At 47.2% G+C, this 27802-nt stretch overlaps 1 protein-coding gene across 1 annotated transcript in view; it reads right to left on the reverse strand.

The window, feature by feature from the left end:
* ZNF710 (zinc finger protein 710) overlaps nucleotides 1-27417 on the reverse strand; it is a 44026-nt gene extending 16609 nt beyond the window's left edge. The window contains exon 1 of the mRNA XM_039491630.1: nucleotides 27284-27417. The gene's annotated coding sequence lies outside the window, so the exon portion shown is untranslated. The remainder of the gene's footprint in view (nucleotides 1-27283) is intronic.
* Nucleotides 27418-27802: the final 385 nt, after the last annotated feature.

Consider the following 27802-nt stretch of genomic DNA (forward strand, 5'->3'; position numbering starts at 1 on the left):
TTGGGGCACCCGTCTCCATTCCCCAGCCAGCTCCAAACTGAAAAACCCTCCAGCCTCTCACTCCGCCTCCCCCCAGCTTCTCCTCCAGCCTTTGTCCAGTGTCCCAGGCAGAGGTGTCACCTGGCCTTCAACCCCCCCTCCTGGTTCTCAGGTGACATGCTCAGGTACCTCCCTTCCCCAAGGCAGCCGTCCCAGCACAACTCCCCTGCAAGCTTCCCAGGTCAGGGCTCCCCACTCAGCATTCACAGAACACAGCTGGAACATTCCCACCTCGTCACACAAGCCAACTCAGAAATGGCCCCAGCTGAAGCAATGGAGATTTCAGGCCAGGCTCCAGGAGCACTGCCAGAGCCGGGTGGGAGCTCCGCACTGAACTGCACAAATGCTGGTCAGAACAGAGGAGCGTCAGCAGGGATTCTGCTTCGCAGTGTCTTACCCAGCGCTTGCATGCACTAAGCCGAGCTCTAGCCAGTGGGGTCAGTCTGTCGAATGAGTCCTAAAGGGGATCTCTACTTAGACAGGCCCAAATTGATTTCTTGATGTTCTTCTCCCCCGGCACCTTTCCCAACCCCCCTTCCATTTGGGGCTTGAATCTCAGCTTCATTGGTTCCTGGTCCCTCTAGCCCACACACCCAGGCTGTGCCTGGGCCATGGTGCTTCTTCAGGCTGCTCTCTCCAAGACCTGGCCTTTCCTTGCCATCCACACAAATGAAACTCTTGTCTAGGCCCTCATCAGCTTACATCTTGACTATGCCAACCTTCTCCTCTGGCCTTGACACAGGGCTCCAGCTCCCCTTTGCACCCATTCAGGCTGCTGCTGCAAAAAATCATCTTCCTGCAGGCATGTTGCACCCCCAATCCCCACCACTCTCTGGTCCCCAACTCCTCTCCCCCCAGCTTACCCTTCCTTCTCCCAATCACTGGTACAGCACAAGGATGAAATTTGCTCCAATACTAACCTTTGTGGCAGTGCAGCTCCCTCCCCTCTGCCTAGGCTATGGATCCCTGTCTGCTCATCATCAGTTCAGATACAGAAATTCTTCCTATAGGCCACACTTATGGATACTTGTATGGATCTTTTATGGTTCTACACCAAAAACTTTAACGTGCTTCCCCGGTCTCCCTGGTCATCAGCCACTTACTTACCAAGACGCTTCCCCATTCCACTCTGGGTAATGTTTCTTGTATCATCTTCCTTACAGCTGAAGCTACGCTTACATGTCTGGAAGGTGCCTGCATCTTCTCTAGAAGACATGAGTGTGTGTTTCACTGTCTTCTCATCAGGATCTCCTTGGTTTCCAAAGAGTTTCTGAATGTACTGGCTGAAGGCACTCTGTTTCTTTGTCTCTTCCTTCGCAATCCTGGGGTGGACACCATTGGGGCCCGCAGAGGTTCTCATATGCCTATTTGCTTGGGTCTTTCTTCTCCCTCCCACACAGCTGTGCTTGGAGTGGACATCTCTTCCCTGCTCTTCTTTGTAAAGACTGCTAAAAATTAAATGTTTCCTCAATCAACATACCTCGTGTGTTTAAAATGCCCCTTCTCGGCCATCTCCTTAAATATCTCCTTTCTGATCTCCTGTTCACTACACATTTGCATTGTTTCCTATGTAGGTTTTATTTGTTCCCATTTTATTTTTAATCACTCAGTTTACCATTTCTCACCTGTACCTGGAAACTGATGTCTCAGTTTCTTTCTTATATTATATATATTTATTTTAAACACACACACACCTCTTTATAACCTCGGGTGTATTCCTTGCTAGATGCCAGCACACACATTCTGTGCTGGAGAGAGATTCATTTATCTCTGGACACTTCCTCTTTTCCCTCCCGCTCCATTGTTCTAACTGACTGTTTCACCTAGCCCTTCCTCTCAGCTGAAATCTTTCTGTCCCACCCAGCTTGCAGTCCCAGGCGGCTGCTCTGCCAGCCCCAGGTTGGCAGTTAAATCACTTGTGTTCCAGAGCAGCCTTAGTCAACCCAATGACAGTTTGGCGCCGACAGTCCTACAAAAGTCCATCACTAGCTTTAGGTCCCTGAGTGCTTCAGAGGTGCTGAACTCCCACCATTACAGCTGAAGGCAATGGCAGCACCTATGGAAAAAAGCCCTTGAGGATCTCAAGGTGAGTGCCCCAAAAAATGAAGACATCAGAGTGAGTGGCTACTTTTAGAAAAATTTGACCCATCTCTGTCTGTGGTATGGAGAGGTTTGGTCCATGGGATTGGGTAAGGGCAGGATATGTGTAATAAATTCTTTCTTACCAAGTTTATAAATCAAGGCGCATCTGCCCGATTGCATCATCTAGTGCTCCGACTCTGGGTCGGTCTCTCAGTGTTACTCAACAGATCCTTCTTTCCCTCTAGCCCGTATTTCCTTAAACAGATTCCCGCTCAATATACCAGCCTGTGAGAGTCCACAGGGTTGAGCTGCTGTCTCCTTTATGCTCTGTATTGGCCAGGACACCTTTTGGAGGATTGTTAATCTAATATTGCAATACAATTAAGTTACACATGTGCTTAAGTGCTTCCCTGAATTGGGGCCAGAATGAATGCCTTGCCTAGGATGTCTATCTTGTTCCAGAATCACCCCAAATAGAACTCTAGCAGGGATACCAAGACTGTTGGGATGTAGATGGAACACAAAAGATGGAGTGAGTGTGGCTATTTAACACAGCCCTATGAAGCAGCGTGGACTAGCTGTTCCAAACATCATACAGGCCTATCAAGCCAACAGGCACTCTAATCCAGCCTAACGTGGGGGCTTGTCCTCACCAGACGCACAACATTGGCGCAGCTGCATCGGTAGCGCATCTGGTTGAGACACGCTCTGTTGATGGGCGAGCACTCCCCCGTCGACGGGAATACTCCACCACCACCAGAGGCGAAAGCCATGTCAGTGGGAGAGCGTCTCCCACCCGACTGCGCAATGCAGACACTGCTTTAAGTCAATGTAACTTATGTCGCTCAGGAGGGGTGGGTTTTTTCACACCCTGAGTGACATAGTTACATCGACTTTAGCAGTAGGGGAGACAAGTCCTGGGTCTTCACTGAGCAAGAAAGTGGTGATAAAACTCCTGTACTCGCATTTACTGCGAGATGCTGTCCAGAAACTTGTACCCACCCCCTGGCAAAAGCTCTTCTCTGCCTTTGGGCTAGAACTAGAGATCATCCTTTTCCTTGACCAGGGATACCTACCCATTGTAAATAAACCAGACCATGACCTACACTAGGAGAATGGAACAGGAAGGGATTTGTATAGCTGGCCAGCTGCTTAGCAAATAATTTTTTTTTTCTTTTTAAAGAAATCAGAACCTAATTTAATCGGTCCCGTCTCCCATGGCACCAGTGTCTTCAGGTTAGGAAACTGTTTTGCAGACAACGTTAACCTTAATAAAATCAATTGCTTCTGGATGATAAGGAAACAAAACTAACTTCAGCCTTTGGCAACTTTCCAGACAAGGGACTAGCTGGATGACATGATGATAAAAGGATCTGGAAGGTGAGTTACCAACCACAACTGCAGTATGATGGGGACAGCAGATACTGTTTCAGTGGCACCTTACACAGCAAGATTAAAAATATACACAGGTTGGGTAGAGACAGATGTTGGGGAAAGAGGTGATTTTATGTCCACATGGTGGTCACGCTCAGCTAGTAAATACTGTGATGCAACCAGACCATGATACACTGTTGGATGTTTACTACTGAATGATCTTTTAGCAATTCTGGTGGCGATTCCAAGCAGAAATGGTTACACTCCAAAGCGCTAATAGCTTGTCTTTTCATAGTCACTAGACTATTAGTAACCTAACACTGCAAAAGAAAAACGTTTATCCAAAACTAGAGGAATGGTTCCAAAAAATACGGGAGGCTAATTTCTCTGTAATATTGAGTATGTATACAGAAAATGGACAAATAGATACTTGGTTAGCTTCCTCCCCGACACAATACACTTCTTGCAAAAAAGGCTACACATGGCAGGTTTTTTAATGTTAATAAGTTTACTCATTAACAAACCAAAGCAAGCCTACTGAAGACATAATTGTCAAGGTTTTGTTTAAAATGTGTAGCAACAGTTCCTGGTGATATAAGGAGGTTCATCCTCTAATACCCTGCCCACAGAATAACGTAATGATCAGCAAAGCACAATGTTTTTCTAAACAAAGTGAAAAGCTCAGTTTTGAAACCTTTTGCTGTTGCATTTCAAATGTGCGTATGGGAATGATTTGTAAGCCTGCTTATGCATCCTACACAGATAATTTTTTTTTTAAAAACTGTTCTTGTTCACTTTTCTATTTATCTAAGGGCACAAGTTCGTGCCAGGTCCTCAAACTCAAGGATAGATGATTCCTTCTGCTCTGTGTTTTGATAACTGGGATTTTTCTTTACTGCTTGTATGTGTCTTTCATAAATCTTCTTAGATAGCAGACCTGATTAGGCAACGAGTTCTGATAAATCTGTATTCTTGATTTATTTATGGCAGGCATCAGAGTATTCCAAGTTATTTTTCTTAGTGTGTGAGCAAGTGCTCAGTGTTGGGAAGATGTGCTGTATCTGTAGTTTTTGAGCTATACAGGATTCTGTCCAGAGGCAGTAGTTCTAGGGAGTGGGAGCTGAGAGACAGCAGGGAAGCAGCTTGCTTTCTGCCTTGGTCTCCAATTCTTAAAGCAGAGTTGTTCTCAGGGACCGGGGCATTGGTACTAGATGAAGATTCCTGAAAGAAGAAGTTGTCCTGTGTGCTGCTTAGCAATCTCTGTCCCAGAACTGGTGTATGTCTACAATTAAAATGTGCCCAGACTCTGCCCGGCCACTGATTTCTCCTCACTTGGGAATCTGATCTGCAAGCCTCAAACACATGCTACTGCTCAGCGGCAGGGCAGTGTTGGTGCCAAAACAGGATGCTGCTGTGTGAATAAGGAGCAATGGAAGGAGCAATTTCAAGCCATAACGACATCATTGCTCCAGATCCGGGCGAGGCCCATCAGTGAGGCACAAGGGAGGGGTGGGGGGGAGAAAGCTTGTATTGCCCCTCCAGTCTTCAGACTTGCGCACACACTCAGTGGAACTGTTGCAGTGCAACCCAGGGGCTGCAGCAGTGTCTCTGGACTGCTGACAGTGCTGAGTCTGACTGACTAGGGCTGAGGCTAAAACAGGCAGACATCCTACTTGGGCGTCACCTGGTGAGGGGGAGGGTCTCGGATCCTGTGCTCCAGCCCAAATGGAAACATCTACATGGCTATTTTTATCACTGCAGCCCAAGCCCTGTGAGCCCATGTCAATTGATCTGGGCGCTAAGACTTGTGCGGCGGGTTTCTCTCTGCAGTGTAGACACCCTGTGAAGCTTGCCTGTTACCAGAACTTGAAATGACATGCGGCCGTCTCGCTAGCTCACCGATTCCTACTGTGGAGAGACCAAAGCTCAGATCGATAGCAAAGATTAAAAAATTCCCTTGCCACAGCAGTACTGTACCCAGCCATCGGTTTCCATCTCTACTCGATTCTTCACCTTCCCCTGCCCCAGTAACAAAACCTTCACTGCTAGAGAAAAGATTCACATTCGGCTCCATTTTATTTTCTATCATTTGAAATGTGCCCACAGACAATCATCTGGAAGAGACACACACTGCACCTCCCTATCACCCCGAATTCTGAGCTCTTTGTTCCTTTGCACACTCCTGTGCTTTACCGAGTGTGGCCCCAATGTAGCATCCAGGTTCCAAGGAAAGCCTTCTTGGACTGGAGGAGAAATGTTTCAGATGATGGAAATTCAGCTTGTGAGGGGTCAGTGTATGAGGGGTAGCAGAAGCCAAAGTAATTTCCCTCCAGGGGAGTGGAGCAGTGATCCAAAATATTCTTGTAGCATCCCAGGGGAAAATATTCAAGTTTCTTTTTGCTAGTTGACCCAGAACTTCCCCCCTCGTTTCCCTTTACTGTTCAGAATTCACTCCCCCTCCTTTACCAAACATTCATTGTCTTTAAATCCTTTGTTCCCCCACCCCCAGTATCTTCCATCCTTGTCTCCTCTCTATTTCTCTCTTGCTCTCTCATTCTTTCTGTTTCCCTAGCAACACCTATCTCAGCTCTGTGGATCTGCTCGTCTCTCTCTCTTATCTTTCTTTTTTCCTCTTTCATCTATCTCCTAATCTCCTCCTCTATTCCAAACCTCTCTGTCCTTTGCTTGCTTTTCATCTCTGCCAACGTCCCCTCTCAGTCTCTGGGTTACAATTATCTGAACCTCACTTAAAAACCTCCCTCCAAAAAACACAAAAACCAACTTCATTAGCCACCATGCCACCAGTTCAGCTCCAACCCTTCTTGCAGGCCATCTGCACCGTTCAGACCCCCTACAGATGTCAGAATCAATTGGTCTTAACCCCAAACACGCACCCTGCCTGCCTGCCTAAAATACAGACCTCCATCCTCAGGCTCGCAGGCATGCCCTCTATTCCCACACCCTCAAGGAAGCAAAGGGGAAAGAGAATTTCCATTTCACTTACTGCTACTACGAGAAGTCCAGGATCCAATAAACAGGTACAAATATCTAAAATTGTGTGCAGTCATTTATTACTCCATATCCTTCTGGTCTAGATACATGGCAAAGGGCCTTCACTTTGCCTTACTTTCACCATATAAACCCGCCTTGCAAACGCACCTCTCCTTTACCAGACCTTCCCTCACAGAAAACTCCTCCTTTCCCCACCACCCTTTTCTAATCTCAGCCTCAGTGACCAGGTTTTTATGCCCATACAGTATAGGCACCAGATGAGCAAGCCCCTGCCCCCGGACCATGCTGCAAGGTGGGGGTTCTATTCCAAAGGGTGCGTGTCCCAGGCCATTCCTGAATTTCCATCTGTAGCTAAAGCAATCTGAAACAGGAAAAACAAAGGGGGGTGGGGTGGGGGAAGAGACACACAAATGCCATACGAAAACAAATACAGAGAACTGACAGTACTTGCTATCACTATGGCCCTCCAGGTCACAGAAACGGCGCCACGGATGGAAAACAGCATCCTTCAGGAAGCGGAGAAGCTGTGAGAGGGGCTGGGGCTCACTCCGACTCAGCACTGCATAATCACTCTCAGTTGACCAGCATTGTCTAAGCCAGGGGTGGGCAAACTTTCTGGGTATGGAAACTGTATGGTGGGCCACGAATGCTCACGAAATTAACAATTCAGAGATAGTCAAATAAACTTTATTAAAGAAAGACATTTTAGTGGAAACAGACATTAAACCTTACTTACAATCAATCATAAAAGTATTACAATAATTAAACTAAACTTACCTCCTTTCCACACCCTCTTTGATTAATGTGAACAATGCAGCCAGCACTCCCTGGCCAACTACTCTTGGGGCTTGGCTACACTTACAAATTTGCAGCGCTGCAGCAGGGTGTGAAAACACACCCTCTGCAGCGCTGCAAATTGCGGCACTGCAAAGCGCCAGTGTGGTCAAAGCCCCAGCGCTGGGAGCGCGGCTCCCAGCGCTGTCCGTTATTCCCCACAGGGAGGTGGAGTACGGACAGCGCTGGGAGAGCTTTCCCCCAGCGCTGGCGCTTTGACTACACTTAGCGCTTCAAAGCGCTGCCGCGGCATCGCTTTGAAGTGCTAAGTGTAGCCACAGCCTCCGTTTTATCCTCAACGATGGAAAATTAACCCTACTCCGACAGACAGTCCCCTAAGCCAACCAGTAGCAGGCCCGTGGGCTGGCACATTCGGGTTGTGCAGCTGCAGTAACGTGCCCTCACGCAGGTCCCACCTGAACATGTGGGAGCGTCGGGTAGGCAGAACGGGGCAAGCTCCTGACCCCACTCCTGGGGGCGGGTTAAAGAGTCTGAGGGGCTGGATGCGGCCCGCGCACCGTCGTTTGCCCACCCCTGGTCTAAGCTGTACAGCAGCCAAGCCATTAGAACAGTTCATCCCCACATGCGTCATCCACAGAAGGTAAAATGGCTCCACCCTGTGCTGTTGTGCACAGCTGGTGCCAACTCAAACCCTCCATTCCTTTCCCAGCCAGTGCTCTGCCTCTGCCCAGGGCTGCCCCAGTTCCCTCTCATCCGCACGTGGGGGACCCACCCAAATACTACAAGATTTCTTCACAGGCGTCCCCACTTAACCACGCAGACGGGACCGGTATGCTGGTAACTAGCACGTTCCCACGGGGCACCGTGCGGATCCTCCCTGCTCAACCCAGATTCCTTCATCAGTTCAGCTTTTCCGGTTTTCTCCCACCCACAGGAATGTGGGATCCCGAGAGCAGTCACCACGGAAACACCAACCTTTGCTCATGGTTACTGTTCTGAAGAACACTCTCGCTTGGCAACACCTGCCGAGTGTTTGGGAACCGTCACATGCCTTGTAGCGGGCTTGCTTGACAACTCAGTGTAGTTCTGCTGCTTGGTGCAAACAAATCAGCTCCTTGCACTTCTACAGCCTGAATCAACCATTGTCAACCTTCCTCCCACCCCAGTTCTGCTCCAAGTGAAAACTATGCAGCTACCAGGAGCTTTCACCTAATCTGGACAACTGCAGGTAAGATCCAGGCTGAGGTTTGTGCCCAGCCAATGCACGGACTAGGTCGTGCACGGTCCTATTGGCTAAACAGAACCTACCGTTACTTCAAGCCCTGCTTACAGCAAAAGCATCACCAGCCAGGAAGTGAGCGCTCTCCACCCAGGAGAGTGTGATGAGCACTGTACCACACCACTGCTCAGCGAGCAGCACGGCAGGGATGAAAGCAGCGGCGGCTCCAGGCTCCAGCGCTCCAAGCGCGTGCGCGGGGCAGCAAGCCGCGGGGGGCGGTCTGCCGGTCCCTGCGAGGGTGGCAGTCAGGCAGCCTTCGGCCAGAACGCGTCGAATGAAGTGTTACTAAATGGTGACCAACTTGTCCCATGTACTCAAGTCTCTTCTTTTTAAATCTCGAGACACAAGGTGGGTGAGGTCGTATCTTTTATGGGACCAACATCTGTTGGGGAGAGAGAGGCGCTTCTGAGCCACACAGAGCTCTTCTTCAGGTGTCTCTAACATCCTGGGACCAACACGGTGACAGCAACGCTGTCTAAGTCTAGGGCGTTCCACTGCCACCCTTCCGCCGTGCACGATGCCCTTGCTCTGTGTTACCCCACTGGAACATGGTCACCTAACCAAGCTGTGGAGATCCCCTCAGTCTAAAGCCTTGTGTCCATCAGACCGAAGAGTCTGTGCCTTTCCAGATCAGATGGACAGTGTGTGCTTCAGACAACAACTCACAGCTCAGCGCCCAGCACTCTGAGAGCAGGACAGACCCTTCCACAGCCCACGTTCCTCAGTGGGACGTTCCCAGTGTAGAGACCAAGCAAACCTGGTCTCATCGTCTCAAGCCTTTGTCACTGCAGAGTAGCCCACTTGCCTGCACTGCAGCAGGAATGCCCCCGGATCCTGCCGAGGGTCCCTCTCACCACCTCTTGGTGCATGAGCCTCAATGAGAAAATCAACAATTAAAATGTAACTAATGGATCCAGTGTCAGAGGGGAAGAGTTAGCAAGCGGAGGTGGGTGGGGATGGGAGTTAGTTGTTCCTCTTCTGAGCTCAGTCGTAAGGCCAAACACCACATTTCAAACTGAGCAGGGAGCAAGGCAGAGCCCCAACAAATCTACAGACCATAAAGTATTTCCATGGAGTTCTCATCATTTGTAAACAATTTGGGAATAGACTTTGTTTTTGTTATTTTGAGAGAGGGAGGGAGGACAAAGCTATCCCAGGACTAACCAAGCCGGCACTACTGTCTTAGTAGGTTCACTTTAAACACCCCCCCCCCCCCCGCCCCATACAAATCTCTCCCTTGAAAAACAATTTTTGCTTTTAAGTGAAATAAACAGGGAAAGACTTTCAAGTTCCTCTTTGCTGAAACAACTTCTCTTCTACTTACTCCCTTTCCTCTCTGAAAATAGAAGAGCTATTCAAAAAAGATGCAAAAAGAAAAAAGGAACTGAATAGAGGAAGGAGGAGAGAAAGAATGGAGCCCCATGGGGGTGGAGAAAAACAGAATGAAAAGACAGCAAACGTAAAGAAAAGAGATGAAAAATAAAGGAAGGGGAAAGAAAGACGCAGACAGAGAAGCTTTGAAAAGAAAGAATGCTTCAAGCCTGAATACAGTGTGCATGAAAAAGGAACGCTTGAAAAGAAACAGCCACATGAAATGACCTCTCATTCACAGCCTGTGCCAATCACAACTACAATGCAAATCCTTTCTTCTTTTTCACATTCTCTCTTTTTCCAGTGGGGGCAGAGGAAAAGGAAAGAAAGGAGAGTTAATTCTCAACATACCAGAAAATAAATCTGGCTGTTTCTAATGCAGCAAAAGAAACACTGAGCCACTTTTAAAAATACCCCTGAGTAATTACACAAGCAGATATGTAAGGAAACAAATGCAATGCTGTACACATATGAGAGGGTTTCTTTAATAAGGATTTTCTCTCAGTTATGCAAAGCTTCCCTCAAATTAAAAGCACATCGCTTTTCCTAGTAAAATAATGGAAGAAATATTTAAAGAAAACAAATCTGTAAACAACTTGAGGGTAACAGAGCCATGAGAAATGCTCAGCACTGGGAGTTGAGAAAGAGCAAACCTGGCCAGAAAACACGATGGCTGCTTTTGACAGAGCTACAAAGTCAGAGGTCTGATCCTGAGCATGCTCTGGAATGTAATAGAGCTTGACTTTGGTACAGCACCGATACAATAAAGTACAGCTATTTGCAAAATTTCTTCCAAAGGGCTTGCGGATAAGCACCACCACCCAGCTCCCGGCTGGTGGCCTGGATACAAAAAGCAATGCTAAATGGTAACGAAATGGACTGGAGGAAGGTGTCCAGCGTGGCACTGCATCAGCCAGCGTTAGGTCCCACTTTACTCCCAGGCCATCGCTGAAGACATTAAATGAACAGAACGTTCCAGCTCCAGTACCCAAGACTGGGAGGTGCACGAACTCTAGTGAGGAGAGAGAAGTAATTAAAAAGGACACAGAGTTTTGTCTACACTAGGAACTTACGTCAGTAGAACCATGTGGCTCAGAGGTAGGGAAAATCCACACCCCTAAGCCACGTAGTTATACCAACCTCCCATCGACACGGCTACGGGCTCTCAGGGTAGCTGGCTCCTCACGAAGTGCTACAGGGGTGCCACTGCAGCACTGTCTCTGTAAATCAGAGGTGCAGAAAGGAAATTGACAACTTGGAAAAATAGAGTTAATATGTCTAGAGAAAAATAATCCAAAACACAGATCCCAACCGGAAGCAGGAATCTGGAAAGAAGCAACATGCAAAAATCTACCCAGGCATGACAACAGACAGCAAATTAGATATGCATTCACAGTGTAATATGGCAGTTTTGGTCAGCATATGAAGAGAAACAGTCTCATGGAGTACAGAGGGGATAAGTCCATTCTACAGGGAATTGATGTGACCAAGCCTACAACGGTGCAGTCACTTCTGGACACCTCAGTCCCAGAAGGAGACGAATCAACTGGAGGACTCGGAACAACAAGAATGACTGGGGGCTAAAGGCATCAATTTACAAATGGAGAACTAAGCAACTACCTCTGTATACCATGGCTAAGCAATACCAAAGGGGAAACGGAACAGTCTCCAGCCATCGGCAGCATGCACAGATCAGGCAAGGAGGGGAATGATTTGCAGTGGTTGGAGAGAGAGTCTCACTAAGAGTAATGGGATGAAATGGTGGAGTGAAATGCTACTTCTTCACTCAGTGCACTACATCCATTATCTCTGCAATTGCTTCTGCCTCGTCTGTCTCGTGGCTACGGGCTAACCTCTAAACCCACAGCTTCACAACTGGACAGCTTGCGCCCCCAATCCTGTATCCTGCACTGCACTGAATGGATTAAGCAGGGAAAGAGCCAGCGTGCTGCTCCATTAATGGCAATATGTAATGCGGTTTGCCACCAGCCAGCTAAAGGCCAGGAGGAAGACGATAGCCAATAACTGCATCTGGGTTAGCTGATAGAGTTCAGTCTTCCATGGCCAGGAAGCACTCCCCCCACACCTCGCAGTATTGCCACTTCTGCTGCTGTGAAAGGAAACAGCAAAGCCCACTGTGACCCTGGGACTGAACTCAGGGAGCGGCTCAGCACAGCCTCAGCTGTTCTCAGGCCATGCAAGCTGGTTTGGGCCTTGTGAATAGTTGGTCTTGGAGTTTCAAAGATTGCATCACAAGAGCCTAAAAGGGCAGAAAGTGATCTGCTGGTACAGAGCGTGCACCAGCCCCTGGGCTGTAGCCTGGCAGGAGATTACTGATGAGCACTTCTGCATGTGGTGTTCTCTGTTCTTTGCATTACACCTTTGGAAGTAACCTTAACCCAGAGCAGCCTCGTGAAGCCACCACACCAGGAGGGTCACTGCTATTTCTCTCCAAACCTCACCTCGACTCCACAGATAAAGTACTCTCCAACGGGATTCACAAATCAGCCGACGCAGGGAGATGGCTATCGCGGGACCTGTAGTGCCACAGGGGAGAGGCAGTGCAGTCTAGTGGACAGGGCACCACAAGAGGAGGTTTCTCTCTGGCTAGGCCACCAGCCTACCAAGCGGCCTTGAGCTAGTCACGTCCCCGTCTGGTCTCTTTTTGGCGGTTCTGCCTAGTGAGACTGTAAACTCTCTGGGGCGGGGACTGGTTTTTCACTACACTTGTACAGTCCTAGCACGTTGGGGCCGCTAGGTGCTACCCTAATATCAGAGGCTTTTCATTTTAACAAGTTAATTAATGGTCCGCTGGATAATCTTTTCCATCCAAAACCTCTAAGAGCTTTGGAAATGAACCACTCTTCATACACAGAAGCAACAAATCCATTTGCTGATGTTGCTAACTCTGCTGAAGACACAAGTAGGTGCCCAGCAGAGATGAATCACAGACCGCAGAGCTGGAGTGGGTGGAGTTGGACCAAACCGGATTGTGGCTGCAGCCTCCCATGCCGTGTCGCAACACCACTCCGATTTGGAGTGGGTGGGTATGTGGGCCCAGAGCTCAGGGTGCTAGTGCGGGAAGGGCTTGAGAGGGGAAGCAGTGGGTCAGCCCCTGTGAATGGAGATCACAGAGCAGAGAGAGAGAGGCTTATGTTCTGGCTCACCTATTAATTTCCAGTTCAAAAGCTGTAATACTTAGACAGCAACTTGTATTGGTAACTTCCAATGAGTAACTCAAAGACAGCAAAAAACAAGAGGCTTCTTATAACAATTCCAAAATAATTTTATTTCAGGCCCAGAACGGCCATGCTGTGTGATGCCAATGGTCCATCTCGCCCAGGATTCTCTCTTTCACACAGCCAGTGTCAGACGCTTTGCAGGAAATGAACAGAACAGGGCAATTTAATCAAGTGATTCATCCACTGTTGTCTAGTCCCAGCATCTGGCAGTCAGAAGATTAGGGACACTCGGAGCATGGGGTTGCATCCCTGACCATCCTGGCTAATAGCCATTGGTGGACCTATCTAATTCTTTTTTGAACCCTGTTATACTTTTGACCTTCACAACATCCCCTGGCAATGAGTTCCACAGGTTGACTGCGTGTTGTGTTTCTTTTAAAGCTGCTGCCTATTAGTTTCATTGGGTGACCCCTGGTTCTTGTGTTATGTGAAAAAAGTCTTCTGAAAAATCCTTTATTGGTGGAAGTGTGTTGAAAACAAAGCAGAAAAAAACCCCTAACCAACAGAGAGAAGAAACTGTTTCAGTTCCCCAGTGAGCTAGTACACCACCATCACATGACAAAAGGGGGATCCAGTGGATAGCGTGTATTTCGATTTTCAGAAAGCCCTTGCCAAGGTCCTTCACCAAAGGCTCTTAAGCAAAGTAAGCTGCCATGGGATAAGAGGGAACATCCTCTCGTAGATCAGTAACTGGTTAAAAAGATAGGAAACAAAGGGTAGGAATAAATGGTCAGTTTTCAGAATGGAGAGAGGTAAATAGTGGTGTCCTCCAGGGGTCTGCACTGGGCCCAGTCCTATTTAACAGATTCATTAGTGATCCGGAAAAAGAGGTAAACAGTGAGGTGGCAAAATTTGCAGATGATAACTATCTTGTAAGTCCCAGGCAGACTGCGAAGAGCTACAAAAGCATTTTTCAGAACTGGGTGACTGGGCAACAAAATGGCAGATGAAATTCAATGTTGATAAATGCAAAGTAATGCACATTGGAAAATATAATCCCAACTATACATATATAAAATGATGGGGTCTAAATTAGCTGTTACCACTCAAGAAAGGGATCTTGGAGTCATTGTGGATAGTTCTCTGAAAACATCCACTCAGTGTGCAGCAGCAGTCAAAAAAAAGCAAACAATGTTGGGAATCATTAAGAAAGGGATAGATAATAAGACAGAAAATATCATATTGCCTCTATATAAATCCATGGTACGTGCACACCTTGAATACTGCGTGCAGATGTGGATGCCCCAGCTCAAAAAAAAAAAAAATGTTGGAATTGGAAAAGGTTCAGAAAAGGGCAACAAAAATGATTAGGGGTGTGGAACGGCTGCCGTATGAGGAGAGATTAATAAGACTGGGACTTTTCAGCTTCGAAAAGAGACGACTAAGGGGGGGGGAATATGATAGAGGTCTATAAAATCATGACTGGTGTAGAGAAAGTAAACAAGGTGTTGTTTACTCCTCCTCATAACACAAGAACTAGGGGCCACCAAATGAAGTTAATAGGCAGCAGGTTTAAAACAAACAAAAGGAAATATATTTTCACGCAGCGCACAGTCAACCTGTGGAACTCCTTGCCAGAGGATGTTGTGAAGGCCAAGGCTATAACAGGGCTCATAAAAGAACTAGATAAATTCATGGAGGACAGAACCATCAATGGCTATTAGCCAGCATGGGCAGGGATGGTGTCCCTAGCCTCTGTTTGCCAGAAGCTGGGAATGGGTGACAGGGGATGGATCACTTGATGATTCCCTGTTCTGTTCATTCCCTCTGGGGCACCTGGCACTGGCCACTGTCGGTAGACAGGATACTGGGCTAGGTGGACCCTTGGTCTGACCCAGTCTGGCCATTCTGATGTTCTTATGCTTTATAGTCTAGAACCTAGAGTCCTAATGCAGTCCAAACTCTGATTGGCTACAGTGGGAATTTTGACTGCACAAAGACTGCAAGATTAGGCCCAACTTACATTAGTATGAAAGGACTATGGGAGGAATTATGCCAAAGGAAAGAACAGAGATGTTCCACCCTCCAGTGGCCCTTTCACAGATGCCTGCAAACAGACTCATCACAGAACAGCTCCCTCTATAAACTCAGAGACTCATTTTGGAAACAGGTGGGAGCTTTCTACCTTCTGCATTTAAGGCCAAACCACGCGTCTTTACACCTACAAATGCCCAGAGATGCAGTAAGCCAGTATTTGGCCTTCCATAAAGGCAAACATGCTGATGACAGTACAGTCTCCAGAAGAACCTACCAGCCAAAGGGAACACGAGGCAGCCAAGAAGCACGCAATCACACTTCTCAGCTCAGTCTAAATTGTCCCCAGGCACAAGGAGGATGAGCTCGAGAGGGATCGCCAAAGAGATAATCAGACATACGGAGTTCAGATTACAAACAGGAACATTTAAACTGACCGTCTTCCTGGGGGGGGGGGGGGAGAATGATTAGACTATGGCGAATGAATAATCTGAATACTTTTCTCCTACCACGGCTCCAAACCAACTTGAAACTTACTTGCCCTATCTGCTCCCCTAGACAAATATTTCTTGGACCCATGTGGCTCAGTGAGCTACCAGCTAGAATCTTTTTGAAAGCTTCCATTTAGCTGCAGTCCACAAGTAATTCATAATACCTGGAAGAGCCTAGAGTTCGCTGTGGGAATACTCCTTTGGTATTTGTCTATAACAGCATTAATACTGTCAAGTTTGTTACAAGTTAAGGTGGTTTTAACAAGTACATCCTTCAGCAACTCCATTGTCATTCCATGTTATTGTATCACTAATGTAACATCTAATCCAAAATTGCAGCAAATATTTGCACAGTTCAAGGGTTTTGTTACAAGTTATTATAATGAGTCCCACTACAGTAAAGGGATCTTCAGAAAAACAGCAAGCAGGAAATGCACTTCTTAAAATGGAATGAGCAATGTCCTTTCTGTGACAATAAAGAGTACAAAGAATAAGACTTGGACAAAAGCTAAGTCTGCTACAGTAGAAATCCTGAAAAAGAAAAAAAGAAAAGGGCTCTACTTTCCTAATTTAATAGTTGTTTGTAGTGGAGTGAAAAACTCAGAACTTCCACTCCACTTAAGCGCCACAAGGTTGCCATGTATATGAGAGAGGCACAGAGGACGCAGTCACAAAGCGAGCGGAGTGTTCATAGCCCACGTGTGCCACAGAACGAAGGGGCCTTCCACACTAGCCCTGAACAGGCCAGCACAGAGGGGGTTATGGAGGCCACTAGGTCCTTTCATACACAGATCCATAATCTTCTCTGTCTTTGACTGCTGGTGCATCTGAACAGAATACTGTGCCAACTGCCCTGGATGCATTTAATAACTGATTTTTGTCCTACAAATCTTGAGACATCAAACCAATCTATAGAATACAACTGCTTTGCTCCTCAAGGGATGTGAAGTATCAATCCAACACCAAGCACATTCTGAAAACACTTCTAGAGAAAGGATGTTGGCTTGTGCAATGGAAAATCCAATGGCTGGCTTGGGTTCATGGGATCAGCTCTCAGGGTGGGAAATCGTTTTTATTATTAATTTAAAGGGTTACAAATATATTGTAACAAATATTTTAAGGTTTCTCTTGTCTGTACATGTGCTTACGTAAAGGGGGATGATACCAAGTATGAGCAGTTCTTGGTATCATCTGAATTTAGAAGAACAGTGTGACCCTTATGTGTACCATTACTGTGACTGTGTGCACAGGTTTTAAAATGTCAATCTCTGCCTCTCTCTCTATGGCACTGAAGGAGGCCTTAATAATATAAAGAACATCCAACTGCAGAAATCGTTTGCTTGTGTGTGCACCTTGCTGATAATCATGAAATAAAACCAACCACTCAAAAATATCACTTTCATAAATCAACACCTACGGTCTTCAGCTGATGAGTTCCAAAATTATCTTACTTGGGTTCTATAAAACATGCTGAATGAGCGAAGAAGACAACTGGGAAAGACAAGAATGAGTCCAACCCTCCTTGTTGAATTCTGTGACCCAAGAGGTTCCTTTCAATTCTAGCATCTATGATTCTGTCTTCTCCAAAGGAATCTCTCTCAAGTGCCACAAATGCCTATGAGGGCCCAGTTCTGCTTCTCTTACACTGAGTTAGCAGTTACTAACCTTGAAAGTCCTGGGTCTACTCACACAGTAAAGTGCAACTCAAATACGGGTTGAAAAATTGGGTATCTTAAATAGTAAACGCATGGCCAAGGAGAAAACGTTATTGACTTTCTAAACTGAAGAACAGCAGGACAAGTGAGGCAGGCACTAGTCAATCCATTCCTGACAATAACCGTTACCCATTTCAGATCAAGTGGTTTGCATCGCACCACAATATGTTGGCATTCATCTTTTAAAATTAACCCCTTTCAAGTGGTAGAAAGTAAGAAAGCTCAAAAGTGGAAAGGCTTCTATCAGGGATCACAGTAAGAGTTAAATAATCTTTGCTTATTCTGACTGGAAACTATAAACACCTACCCACAATCCATCATCATGCAAATTCATATCAGCACTTCCACGAAAGGCAACTACTTCCCTAGAACCCATCCTGGAAATCTGCACAGCACCTTGGTGTCTTCCTAAAGAGACCCTTGAGGCAGTCTAGGAAGAACAAGAGAAAACCCCTGCCCCACTACAGAGGAGACAGCCCTGCTATGCTGAACTAGTGTGCCTAACTTTCTACTCAGAATAATTCCAGAACATTAAAGCCTAAATTGTGGACACGTCTGTATTAAAAATGGGACAGCTACAATAGAGGCTTAATGGAATTGTACTGGAAAGATGGGGGAAAAGGAAACTAGAGAGAAAGTGTCAAAGTGGCAGCAAGTTAGGGAAGAGCTAGCATCCATCTTTTACTCTTTGAGAGAAAGAGAGCAACACAGAGTATTACATTTTAAACAAAGACCTCCCCAAGGGAAGACATCCAAACGCCCTCCTCCAGCTTGCTTCTTTTATTTCCAGGGCTGTTAGCTGCAAGCTCACAGAAACTGAAACGTTCTTAATCTCAAGATTTAGAAAAAAAATCCACAGAGCAGCTGGTATGTTGGTTCTCTGCAGGGGATACTGCTCCCCCAGAATTTCCAGCACCACCACCATTTCACCACTGAATGGCCAGGGAATAAGCCCAGGCTTTTCACTCGTGTCTTCCTGGATGAATAGGGTGCTGGGCCACTGGTCAGGAGACGGGATGTTAGGAGAAACGAAGGACAAAAAGGAAAACAAAGGAAGGGCTCAGGGAAAAAAAAATATATAAAAGGAAAAGAGATAGGGGAGAGAGAGCCTATGAAATGAAGGAAAATACAGACAAGCAGTAAATGTCAGTCAGTGGAAAGGAAAAATGGCAAAGGGGGAAAACTGTCTGGAGCCTTGGAGCACATAAATACAAACATTTGCTACCAAGAAACAGGAAAGATAAATTTAGAACAAGCATTTATTCTTCTGTAATTCTATCACTCCTTTCTCCCTGTCGCTCAATACATCACCTATGCATACAAACTGCAAGTGGACTTCAAGCCTGCCTGGTTTCTGGATGCCATAGGCTGGGCCTTGATATTTATCCAAACTTGGAGACACCATGATTTTGGTGCATGAAAATTACCCATAAAAAAAGGCAGACAATTCTGCTGGCCTTGGTTAGACCCTCTGACAAGACCCCACACAATCATCTTTTTGATGAACTAAACAGATGGAGCTCGTTAAGTCTCTCACTGAAAGGCATTTCTTCCAACACTCGAATCATCTTTCTGGCTCCTCTCTGCACCCTCTCCAATTTTTCCAACGTCCTTTAAAAATGTGAACACCAGAGCTGGACACGGTGTTCCAGGATTGGTCTCACTAGTTCCATCTACAGAGGAAACATCACCTCCCTTCTCATCCTTTCTCCCCTAGTCATATAGCCAAGGGTTGCGTTATGCCTTTTTGCCACAGCATCACTAGGAGATCACGTTAGGTCGCTCGTCTACTCTGTCCCCTAAGACCTTTCCAGAGTTACTGCTCTCCAGGATACAGTCCCCCATTCTGTAGGTATGCTTGGCATTCTGTGTTCCTGGATGGATAACTTTGCGTTTGGCTTTAACACCACACATTTTGTTTGAATGGGCCTAGCTTATCAAACTCTAGAACTGCCTTGTCCTTGTTATTTACCACACTATCATTCTATGCATCATCCACACATTTTATATTTACTTTCAGATCATGATGAAAATGTTGAACATCATCAGGCTTAGTACCGACTGTGACGCAACCTCACTAGAAACATCCCCATGATGGCTCGGCATTGGCAACTGATTGATAATCAATTTATTTAACAAATGCATTACTGATATTGCATGCTAATTTTTTAATCAGAACATCTTGAGGTACAAAGTCAAACACCTTGCAAAAGTCTAAGTATGTTACATCTATGTAGTTACCTTTCTCTGATTGAGAATCTCAGCCCTAAGTAATGGACCACTGCAGATCACATATCTGTTTTTGCTTGTCACAATCCATTTCCTACAACATACATGCTTATTCTAGGTTTTTGGAGCTGCCTAGGTTTCCTTTGAAGCGTAAACTCTCCCTGCAAACCCAGGAACACCTTTTAGCTCAAAGAGCTCTCCACATCAAATCCAGAATGGCAGAGTTTCATAGAAAGACAGGAATTGCCAGACTAGATCAGACCCGAGGTCCACCTAGTTCAGTATCCTGTCTCAGAGTAACTAGAACCAGATGCTTCAGAGGACAGTGCAAGAACCCTGCAGCAGACAGATGCCTGCCCGCCCACCCATCCATTCCCCCTAAAAAGGTCTCATTCTGATCTGTAATAGTTAGAGATTGGCTTAAGTCTTGATGAATAAGGTTTAATGTCAAACATTTGGGAAGGGATAGGAGTTATGACAACTCTGGATATTCATGCCAATCACCTTTTTAAATTCTTGGCCTCAATGACTTCCTATGGCATTTAGTTCCACAGTTTAATCACACACCGTGTGAAAAAGTATTTCCTTTTATCGGTTGTGAATTTCCCACATTTTAATTTCATAGACTGTCCCCATCTTCTTTTCAATCTCTCTTAATAAGAGCTTTCCCCAGGCCTCTGATCATTCTAGTTGCTCTTCTCTGAAGCCCCTCTACTTCTGCAATATCCTATGTTAGATGGAGTGACCAACACAGCAGAGTATCCAGATGAAACTGGAGATCTATAAAGGCATTATGATATTTTTAGTATTATTTTCTATGCCATTTCCTATGCACACCAACACTGTGTTAGTCTTTTGACTATAATTGCAAATTGCACAGAGGTTTTTATTGAGCGGTCTACAATAACACCCACGTCACTTTCTTAGGCCTTGGCTACACTGGCGCTTTACAGCGCTGCAACTTTCTCGCTCAGGGTGTGAAAAAACACCCCCCTGAGCGCAGCAAGATACAGCGCTGCAAAGTGCCAGTGTAAAGAGTGCCCCAGCGCTGGGAGCGCGGCTCCCAGGGCTGTAAGCTAATCCCCTCGGGGAGGTGGAGTACCTGCAGCGCTGGGAGAGCTCTCCCCCAGCGCTGGCGCCGCGACCACACTCGCACTTCAAAGCGCTGCTGCGGGAGCGCTCCCGCGGCAGTGCTATACAGCTGCAAGTGTAGCCAGACCCTTAGGTTGATACAGTTAATTTAGGAACTTGTAAGGCGAAGAAAAGTTTAAACTTTCTCTCCAATGTGCATTATTTCTCATTTATCAAAATTAAATTTAATTTGCAATCATGTTGCCCACTCCTCTAGCTTGTATAGGTCTCACTCTAGTTCCTCACAATCCTCTCTGGTCCTAACTATAACTCTGTGTACCCTATACGTTCTGTCACCTCACTGCACCCCACCTTTCCAGATACTAAACAAACATATTGAACACAGGACCTAGCACAGAACCTTACAGACTCCGCCCTTAACCTGTGGCCATGATGAAAACTGACCATTTAATCCTACTTGTTGCTTTCTGTCTCCTAGCCATTTTTTGATCCATGACAACTTTGCCTCTCACCCCACAACAACTTCTTCAGTCTCTTGCGTGGGGTCTTCTCAGAGGCCCTTTGGAAATCTAAATATAGTATGTTAACTAGTTCTCCTTCATCCACTACTTTCTTGACATGTTCAAAGAATTCTAAGAGATTAGTGAGACGATTTTCCTTTGTGGAATACATGCTGGTTAGACCCTATCAGATCATGATCTTCCAGGTGTTTGGTTGAATTGACAATTAACTAATTTGCCAGGTGCGGATGTAAGGCTTATAGATCTATAATTCCCCAGATTTCTCCTACAGCCTTTTTAAAATTATGGGTGCAATATTTGCTACCTTCCAATTCTCTGGAACAGTGGCTGTTTTTAAATTAAAGATTGCATAATTTTGTTGGCAGCTACTTCTACTACAGTAACTCCTCACTTAACATCCTCCTGCTTAATGCTGTTTCAAAGTTACGTTGCTGCTCAATTAGGGAACATGCTCGTTTAAAGTCGTGCAATGCTCCCTTATAATGTCATTTGGCTGCCTGCTCTGTCCACCGTTTGTAAGATTCTGTGGAAGAGCAGCGACTTTACAAGGGAGCATTGCATAAGTTCCTCTTCTCTGCCTCCTCCCCCTCCCTCCCAGCACTTCCCCCACCACCAAATGGCGGAGTTTAGGACTTTCTGAGGGGAGGGAGGGGAGAAGCAGGAGCAGGGATGCAGCGTGCTCTGGAGAGGAGGTGGAGTGGGGATGGGAAGAGGTGGACCTGGAGCATCCCCCGGCACAGTCAGCACCTGTTCTTCTCCGGGGAAGCTGCTGCTGCTGCAGTGCTTCCTAGCGTCCTTGCCTGCAGCGGGCTGTGCCTGTGTGAGGTAAGCCAGGGACACTTCCCAACCACAGTACAGTACACTACCATATACAATGCCTTTTGTCTGCCCCAAAAAATGTCCTTGGCACCTAACCCCCCGCATTTACATTAAATCTTATGAGAAAATTGGATTCATTTAACATTGTTTCACTTAAAGTTGCAATTTTCAGGAACAGAACTACAACATTAAGTGAGGAGTTACTGTACTTCCTAGTTATGTTCCTTCAGAACCCATGGATGGACCATCTGGGCCTGATGACTTACTGCATTTTAAACGATCAGTTTGCTCCAGCACTACTACTTCAGTCACCTCAGTCTCTCAGAGCACTTCATCTTTGTTACCAGGAAAAAGTTTTTCCAAGAACCCAGGTGAACTTCCTATGTGCTCTTTTCTTCCCCTACACTTGAGAACATTTCAGACACTGTTCCTCTACTTTAGCCTCTCTACACAGGCCGGCTCCAGGCACCAGCTCAGCAAGCAGGTGCTTGGGGTGGCCAAAGGGACGAGTCGGCACATCAGGCTTTTCAGCAGCAATTCGGCGGCGGGTCCCTCGGTCCCTCTCGGAGGGAAGGACCGGCCGCCAAATTGCCTCTGAAGAAGAAGAAAGCAGCGCAGTGGAGCTGCCGCCGATCACGACCCCCTCCCCCCCGCCGTTTGGGGCGGCAAAAACCCTGGAGCCAGCCCTGTCTCTATGGTAAGACCAGAGGTGGCCTGGAAAGAAGGGAGGGAGGACAAGGTGTGTGGATGGTGGTCGGGGGAGAAGGGGAGCTTCTTTACAATCCTCAGAGGTTGAGAAGGGCAGACATTTAAAAAAAGGTTTTTTCCCCTCCTGCTGTTTTTTCCCTCCAGCAGAAATGGAGGTTGTCTCCTCTGTTTGGCTTGGGACACCCTATAGAAAAGTTGAGAAAACAAAGGATGACAATATCACAAGTGCTAAGGAAGTGAAACCTGAACAGTTAAGGAGGAAATGGATTTTTAGTTAGAATTTTTTTTAAAACGTTGGTTTTTAACACTTATTTTAGCTCAGCTTATTTTGACTGACACAGTTGGGAGCAAAGTTCTCCTTACTGAAGATTCAACATTACTCCTTGACAAAGGCTGAGAAACCTCAAACTCCAGTGCTCTTGGTCTCCAAGCTAACCTCCGTCAAAATTAGGGAAGACAAGAGTATGATACCTTTAAAATAAGCTTCTCTTTGGGGGAAAAGTGTATCTAAAAATGGGACAGACTGAATCAGGCCAACTTATTACAGTCTAATCACTGTGCCCATCACAATTGGTTTGGGGAAGGGGAGAGCACAGAGTGCAGCTAATTAGGGTTAAAGGGAGGAATGTGGTAGATCAGAATAAAAAAGAAAAGGTCAAAGCTCTATAAGCCCCACTTGGAATACACTGTCTGCCCCCAAATCCATTGCCTGAAATGAAGGGAACACCCCGACATGCCCCCTAGGATGGAATGCTGTGCAGCAGCCAGGCCCTTGGGCCTCCGCCTCAAACAAGACAAATAAAAAGCACAGCAGCAGTTATATAAAAATGTGTATCCAAAAGAGACACAAACTAGATCTTTTAGAAGGTTTATTTATATTGCAGTAGAACCTACAGGCCAAGCAGGTCAGGCCCCCATTATGCTAGATGTGACAGATATGGCAATTTCCTGCAATATCCTTGAAAAAAAATGTATTAAGTTTAATCATCTTTGGAGTTCACTGTATTAAATGCAAGGTTCTGTATTATTGTGAGCCCTGGGAAATATTATGAACTTCAAAGGACTATATTGAACAACGGGCCAGAGAAGAATGGGCTTTTGAACAAACAGTGTCAATGGTTTGCCTGGGAAATCCCTATGGGGAGATGATTGCAAATTTCTCACCTCTGATTATGCAAAAAAACAACAACACAGTCTTTGGTAGCTACGCCCTGAGGAAGGAATCACTGTCTGCTGATTTCCTGTTCCTGGAATCTGAAAATCAAAGGCCCAAGCTGCATAAAGGAAAGACTAACCAATGCACAAGCATGCTTGTGCTAAAAGAATGCTGCTATGAACTTGTCACCACAGAAAAACCTCCTGGTGGGGTTTGAAGGACTGACTCCTATCAGAGCCCCTGACAGAGTTGGGGGGGATCTCTGGTGAGCTTATTAGCATGCGTGTAGGCCCCTTTATTGGTTTAATGTTTTCTCTGTAATGCTTTCACCACGCTTGTTGTAATGAAGGCCATTATCGGTATAACTACATCGCTTGGGGTGTAAAAATAGCACACCCCGAGCGACAGTCATACCCTGCTGTGTCTATGGAAGAGCTGCTCCTGTTGACATAGCTACCACCTTGCAGGGAGGTGAGTTAACTGTGCCGTTGGGAGAAGCTCTCCCATCAGCATAGTAGCGTCTTCACTAAAACGCTACCACGGCACAGCTGCACTGCTGTACATCACAACAAGCCCTACCTTGTTCGTAGCCTTCGAAAAGTGAGCAAGTGCAGACGCTGCCCAGCTTATTCCCAGCAAGCCAAGCTGCCTAACAGTGTAGGTAGGGAACTGTGCACCCTGGAACTAACCATGTCAGGAGGGAGACACACACGGGTCTCCATGCAAGAGAGGTGACAGCTGGGGAGCCAGAAGCCTAGAAGTGGGTGTCCTTGCTGGACTGCAGAGGAGGAATACAGGTGCAGCTGCCCTGAGCTGGGACATCATGCACTGAACAAACATGTAGAAAATTACAGTCCTTCTCTGAAAGAGCATCCAGTCTAAAAGCCAAGACATAGCGGGTGGACCAGCAGAACAACTGGGTTGGGGAGTGGGAAGAGGCAGACAGGGTAGCAAGAACAGTAGAGTACGCGCAATTCCTAGTCAGTCAGGAGTAATAATGGCAACTCACCACCCATCTACACTAGCCGGTTCTTTTTATTATGGTCCCAATTTGGCAAGGGACTTAAACACATGCCTAACTTTAAGCATATGATTAGTTCAATTGATGGTAACGGGACTGTGCTAAAGTTAGCCATGTGTTAAAGTACCTTTCTGAAGTGCGGCCTAAGTCTCAATATAAAATTCATATGAAAAAATAAATCACATTTATCAACATATGGAACGTTTGTCTCGCTTAGCAGCAAATGTCCTGAAATAATCACCGTGGCTCATGCACAAATAGTCCATTGCCTATTCATTAACACAATGCTTCTGACAATCTCATTCAGCTTGTCTCTGAGGGGTATTTACTAAACTGATTTACAAATCACAATCCCTTTATACTTTTTAGTCTAATAAAACTAAAACTACATCATAATGATTAAACAGAACACAAGCAGGCGAAAAGCAGTCCTATTTGGTGAAGAAACAATTTTACTTGCATACAGTTTGTAATAATAGTAAAGTTATCTATTTTTCTTTAACCCTGTATATGGAAAGAATGTGTTATCTGTATTTATGGAGCCTATCAGTCTAGCATATTCATAAAATGAGAACCATGTTGCAAGATGGCCATATGTATTTAGCCTGCAGTGGTGGAGTTTTTCCATTGGAAGGGTATTCTTCACTCTTTTTGTTGTTTAAATCATTTCTCTAGAATGGAGAGAGGGGCATGTCCATTTCTTTGCCAGAAGGATTTTCATTGCCATAATCAAGTACAAATACAGCTCCGTACATTGTTTGATCAAAAAAATTTGAGGAAAGACTCCAATAGGAATGTTTCGTGAGTGAAAGGGAAGTCTAAACCATCATTAAAAATTGGCCCTTGGTTTCCTGCCAAAATTGGGTTACTTTCAACAGGTCCCCTGGAAATGGTAAAACTAGCTCCTATCCACAACCTTTCCAGAGTTCATCTGGGGGTATTAGATTTCTTAGGGCTCCAACTTGCCTAGAATGCAGTTTTTAAATGGTTATGCCTGATCCACATTGGCCAGACAATCCATGTTTAAACAGAGTCAACCAAAACCACTGTATAATGGTGATTAAAATCAATTCTGCTAAAACAGTTTAATCCTTAGTGCGAGGCCTTGGAGCAAATAAACTTAAATCATCTATGCTGCAAACAACTGGTCCGTTCTGACTGAAGCCTAAAGACTAACCAGGCTTCTCTACTTTTTGTGTTTCCAGTGTTTTTTTTATATTTTAAGGAGTTTTAACCTCCCAGAGCTGCATCTTCTGCCTTGACCATCCCTCCCCTCTTGCAACATCATGTGTTTAAATAAAGTCTATTCATATTGTATTCTGTAGATTGATTAGAGATGATTGTAAGCAGGGAAAGCTCCTCCCCACATGCAATACTTTTCAAAGGAGGGAGTCACAAAAGAAGTTGGTTACCAGTCAGACCAGAGCTCTCATGAACAAAGCCATTGTGAAACTAGATTTTTTTCTGAATTTTTCCAGAAGGCAGGTGAGATCTGTCTGCAGTATAAGAGGTGTAGATAAAAGAGGGCAGGCGAGAGTGGGTCCTAAACCTCAAATATTTGCATTAGATGAACGCAACTTATTCAACCAGGCTCTTCCCATCTCTAACTACTACGATCATAGGTACTTTTATATAACACTAGGCTAGTGATGACATTATTTTCCCTTCTCTGGGTTGAGTCTAACCCTTCCTTAGCCCGGAACGGTCCCATCAGCTACTGTCAGCCCCCCCGAAGCACCGTGCACCCTGCTGGGAAGGCAGGCCCAGCAGCCAGTCTCTCTGGGCAGTACAGGCAGGGCTACAGCCCAGAGCTCCCTGCACGGACACCGGGCTCTGAACCCAGCCCCCGAGCAGCAGCTCCCAGCTCCCAGCCCAGCCAGGTCTGCACGGGGCGGGGGCAGCAGCTGCACCGGGCCTAGCGGGTCTCTGTCCCCGAAGTTCGTGCAAGTGGCAGGAGCCTGGGGCGGGCGGTGCGAGGCAGGAGAGCAGCGAGCCGGGCCGGTGCCCTGGGCAGGGACCGGGGGACACGGAGCTGGGGCTGCGCGGCGCCCCAAGGGGGTGTCCCAGGCTCGCCGCCCGCCGGGAGCCCCGCGCCAGCCCGGCCCCTCCCGGGGCGAGCCCCGGAACCCGGCGGGGTCCCGGCCGTGGGCTCAACAGGTCCCGGGCCCGGGCGCGGGGAAGTTGGCGGCGGGGCGGGGGCGTTGCCGGTGGCTGGGGGGGGGCGGCCCCACGTGCGCCCCCCGCCGCCATCTCCCCGCCGGGAGCGGCCCGCGCCATGTCGGCGGCCCCGAGCCGGGCCTGAGGCGGCAGCCGGCGCCCTCCCCCCGCTCGCCCCCGCTCGCCCGCCCCGGGCCGGGACTCACCCTGGGCGCGCGGCCGGCGGGTCCCAGTTCCGGGCCGCTCCCGGCGGCAGGAAGCGAGGAGCGGGGCTGACGGGAAGGGATGCAAAGCAGCCGCTCCTCGCCTCGCCTCGGCTCCGCTCCCTTTTGTCTCCGCCCGCGCCGCCAACTTCGGCCTCTGCCCGCCGCCCAGCGGCTCCCGGGCCGGTCCCCAGGCAGGCTCGCCGCGAGCCCGGGGCTCGCCCCGCCCGCCCCTCTCCAGGCTCGCGGGCGGTGGCGGTTTCGCTTCCGAACCAAGTCACGCCCCCCCCCGCCCCCCGCCGTGTCCGCACGGGAAGGGACCGGACCGGGGGCTCCGTGCAGAGCCGGGGCGGGGATCGGCCCGACACTCGCCCACGCAGCGCCCGGGACCAGCGCGGGGATCGGTCAGGTCCCCGAGCCGCTGCTCGGCCCGGCCCTGGGATCCCACCGGCAGTGAGGGGCTGAACTGCTCCATCTGCGCCTCACACCTGGGCGGTGACCGCTCCCGTGGGGGCTCCGAGC

The sequence above is a fragment of the Mauremys reevesii genome, linkage group 10 (genome assembly GCF_016161935.1).
Source record: "Mauremys reevesii isolate NIE-2019 linkage group 10, ASM1616193v1, whole genome shotgun sequence".
Taxonomy (NCBI): Eukaryota; Metazoa; Chordata; order Testudines; family Geoemydidae; genus Mauremys; species Mauremys reevesii.